The sequence below is a fragment of the Alligator sinensis genome, unplaced genomic scaffold (genome assembly GCF_000455745.1).
Source record: "Alligator sinensis unplaced genomic scaffold, ASM45574v1 scaffold54_1, whole genome shotgun sequence".
In the NCBI taxonomy this organism is placed as follows: domain Eukaryota; kingdom Metazoa; phylum Chordata; order Crocodylia; family Alligatoridae; genus Alligator; species Alligator sinensis.
The window spans coordinates 1352969-1356987 of record NW_005841962.1 but is presented as its reverse complement, the minus strand read 5'-3'; positions in this window follow the sequence as shown (position 1 = coordinate 1356987).

Here is a 4019-nt window from a genome sequence, read left to right as displayed (position 1 = left end):
GTTTTGTATTTTTTCCTTTTATCTTATTCCCCTCTCTTTTCCCTCATAATTCTTGATTTCTCCCCGCTTTCCTTTCTCAATAGCTCCTTGTTTTATCTTCTTTCAAAGTACTCTAATTCCATGGTGATAAGACTTATATAAATAGGTGTTCTTAAGGCCTTGGGTATGCATTATAATTGTAGTATTATATATGCCCTTTTAGCACTATGAAGACAAGCGTGCATATGTTCATACCGTCAGTAGCTTCACAAAAATGGCAGGTCCACCACAAAAATAATCCTGTTTCAAACAGCATCTTATCTTTAGCAGGATGTTTTAGAATGGCATATGTACTGTGTCAGCAGATTCATCTCATGCTATAAAGCAGGCAAATTTCTTTGGGTAGATGTAATATCTTTTATTAGACCAACCGAGTAGTTGGAAAAAAGTTTTAGAAAGCTTTCAGGTGCAATCACCCTTCTTCTGAGACTCCAAGGAATGAAAGAAGCTAAAAGTGTTTATGTCATGCTACAAGGGGTCTCTTGGTCAGCATCTGTCACAATTCTTCTGCTGTTCCTTTATTAGTTACGGCAGTTTAACAAAACTGAATTTGTCCCAATGAGTTAGAGAAAAGATTTTCATAGTTTGATTTCTCCATAACCTTGCGTTCATCTCCAGCTTGCTAAAAGCAGCATTAGTATCTGTTAGAAAGATAACTTAGGACCCCTCTACATGTGAACTTAAAGGCATGACGGGGTGTAATGTGCAATTCACACAATCATGCCTCCTGCCATGCCCCATGTACATGGAGTGAGGTGTGACAGTCGGATCACGCATTAGATCCCACCGCATCTTATTGCTGATGCAGGGGGAACCTGTCCCAATGCTTCAACAAGTTCTTGTTTGACAAATAACATCATATAGCTTTAGCCATACACAAGGAGGAAGGGGAAGATAAGGCACATATTGCTCACAGACAGAAACACTGCTCTGTGTCTAGTCACAAATACGTAGTTGCTTCTGTTATGGTGCTTTAAAATACTGGGAACACTGAAGTCTTCTGACTGTCTTAAGACCACTGAGAACACTGAAGTTCATAGATTTCATAGACATTAGGGCTAGAAGGGATCTTGCAAGACCATCGGGTCCAGCCCCCTGCCCAAAGGGCAGGAAGCCAGCTGGGGTCAGATGACCCCAGCGAGATAATCATGCAAACGCTTCTTGAATGTGTCCAGAGTAGGTGCTTACACCACTTCTGGAGGGAGTCTAGTCTAGACTCTGGAGACTTGGACAGTAAAAGAGTTTTTCCTTATGTCCAGTCTAAAATGGTCTTCCAGCAGTTTGTGACTGTTGGACCCTGTCTTCTCCTTGAGGTGCCATGGTGAACAAACATTCTCCCAGATCCTAATGCACACTCCTGATATACTTATAGGCTGCCATCAGGTCCCCCCTGAGCCTATGCTTTTCCAAGCTGAAGAGTCCCATGCCTCTCAGCCTCTCTCCTGACCTGTAATGCACGTGGCTCTCCTCTGGACTCTCTCAAGCTTCTCCATGACATTCCTAAAGTGTGGAGCCCAGAACTGGATGCAGTACTTCAGCTGTGGACTCATCAAGGCCGAATACAGCAAGAAGAAGACATCCTGGGTCTTGCTTGAGATGCACTGGTAGATGCAAGCCAGGGTTTTATTTGCTTTGCCGGCTGCGGCATTGCATTTGTGGCTCATATTCACTCATGACCCCCAAGTCTCTTTCAATCATAGTGCTAACGAGGGTAGTACTGCCAAGCCTATCAGTATGATGTCGGTTCTCTCTCCCAAGGTGGAGCACCTTGTAGTTCTCTACATTGAAAGTCATCAGGTTTTGGTCCACCCATTTTGTGAGCCTGTCCAAGTCAGCTTGAATCCCCAGCCTATCCTCTAGTGTGACCACGCTTCCCCATAATTTGGTGTCATCTGCAAACTTAGCCAGTCTGCTTCTGACACCTGAATTCAGGTAGTTTATGAATATGTTAAAGAGTACTTACTGGTCCAAGAACTGAACCCTCAGGGATGCCATTGGTCACTACGTGCCATGTTGACTCATTCCATTGACTGTCACTCTCTGGGTCTGAGAACAGAAGGTGTTCCCCCATTAAGGTCTTTGTCAAATGTAGGCATGTGGTCACCTGTACCCTCATAATCCTGTGTTCTATCAGGCAGGGTGATCCCCTTTGGCTGATGAAAAACCGACGCAAAGTAATCATTAAGGAGATTAGCTTTTTCCTGGATGTCAGATGTCAGCTGCCCTGCAGGGGTCTGACGTTACCCTTTTTCTCTTTCAATTTTCCATGTATCCGAAGGAGGACTTTTTATTGTCCTTGATTCCCATAGCCAGTTTGAGCCTGGTTTTAGCTTTGGCTTTTCTGGTCTGCTCCCTAGAGGTGCTGGCCAGTGATGCATAGTCCTCCTTAGAGGTATTTCCCATCCTCCAACCCTTATAAGCTTCTCTTTTAAGATTCAGGAGGTCCATGAGTTCCCTACTAAGCCAAGGGGGTCTCCCAGCCCTTTTACTACCTTTCCTATAGGCCAGAATGGACTTCCCTTGTGCTTTTAGGATCGCATCCTTAAGGCATCTTAGGCTCCCTTCCCTGTTAAATCGTGATCTTTCAGGACCTTGACAACCAACCTCCTGAGCTTATGAAAGTCAGCTTTTCTAAAGTTGAGGATTTCAGCATTGCTGACTGATTTGCCAGCTTTGCAATGGATAGAGTCAGTGATCAACTTGTGATCATTGTCACCAAGCTTCCTCAGGTCACTCACTAGATCATCCCTTTTGGCCAGAACCAGATCTAGCAGCACCTCACCCATTCTCGACCCATGGACTTCTTGAGTCAGATAGAGCTCGTCATTGCAGGTGAGGAAGCTGCGCGGCCACTCAAATTTAGCTGAATGCTCTTCCCATGAGATGTCAGGGTGGTTGAAATCACCCATGCACTGAGAGCGTACAGCCTCTGATAGTACCCTAGAGAATTTGTGGTTGAGCTCTTCCTCCTGGTTAGGTCTGTAACAGACGCCCACAGTAATACCCCCTTCACCATGTTCTCCTTGTATTCTAACCCAGAGGGTTTTGAGTTGCCCTCCTTGGTGCCAAAGTCAACTAGCAGGGTAGTGTACTGCTCCTTGACATAGAGTTACACCCTCACATCCATCCTCCCAACACGGTTCCTCCTGTACAAGGTACATCCATCTATACCTGTGGTCCAGTCATAGGTTGAGTCCCACCAGGTCTCCGTTATCCCTACGAAATCATATTTATTATTGCTTAGCAGAAGGGTCAGTTCTTCCCGTTTGCTCCCCATGCTCCTCGCATTTGTGTAAAGGCAGCTAAGCCTGCTATCAGAAGCCCTATGCTTATTTGTGTGTTTAGGAGAGTCCCATCCTTGGGCTGGGGTAGGAGTAAGCTCGGTTGTATTTCCTGACCAGCTGATTATGTGTTTGTTACTTCCTGGGCTTGCTCCTATGGTTGTGGACCCATCCCCCAGCAATCTTAGTTCAAAGCAGTGTTTCCCAACCTTTTTCACAGAACACTTACTTAAATTAAAAACCACCACAGCACACTGGACGTGGATCAAGGGGGAGAGGGTGGCGCACAGCCAGCCAGACACTGATGGCAGGGGTGGGGGGTGGTGTAGCCAACTGGATGCCGATGGGGAGGGGTGGCACACAGCCAGCTGGATGGCATTTTGGGCTGGAGCCATGCTCCCCATCTGTCTGTGTCCGCAGCAGCAGCAGGCAGGGGGCGTGGCTCCAGCCCAAAATGCCGCGGCATACCTGGACGTGCCTGATGGCACACCAGTTGGGAAACACTGGTTTAAAGCTCTGTCAAGCAGGTCAGCTAATCCGGTTGAAAAAGCTTCTTTCCCGTTGGGGTGAGGTGGAGGCCGTCTCTTCCCAACAGATCGCTGCCTCTGCCCCTGCCCTGCTGGAGAAGGGGGCAGGTAAGTGTCCCCACCTTCCCCTAGTCCCTCACTGTCACACAGGCTGGGTAGGACTCATTGCATG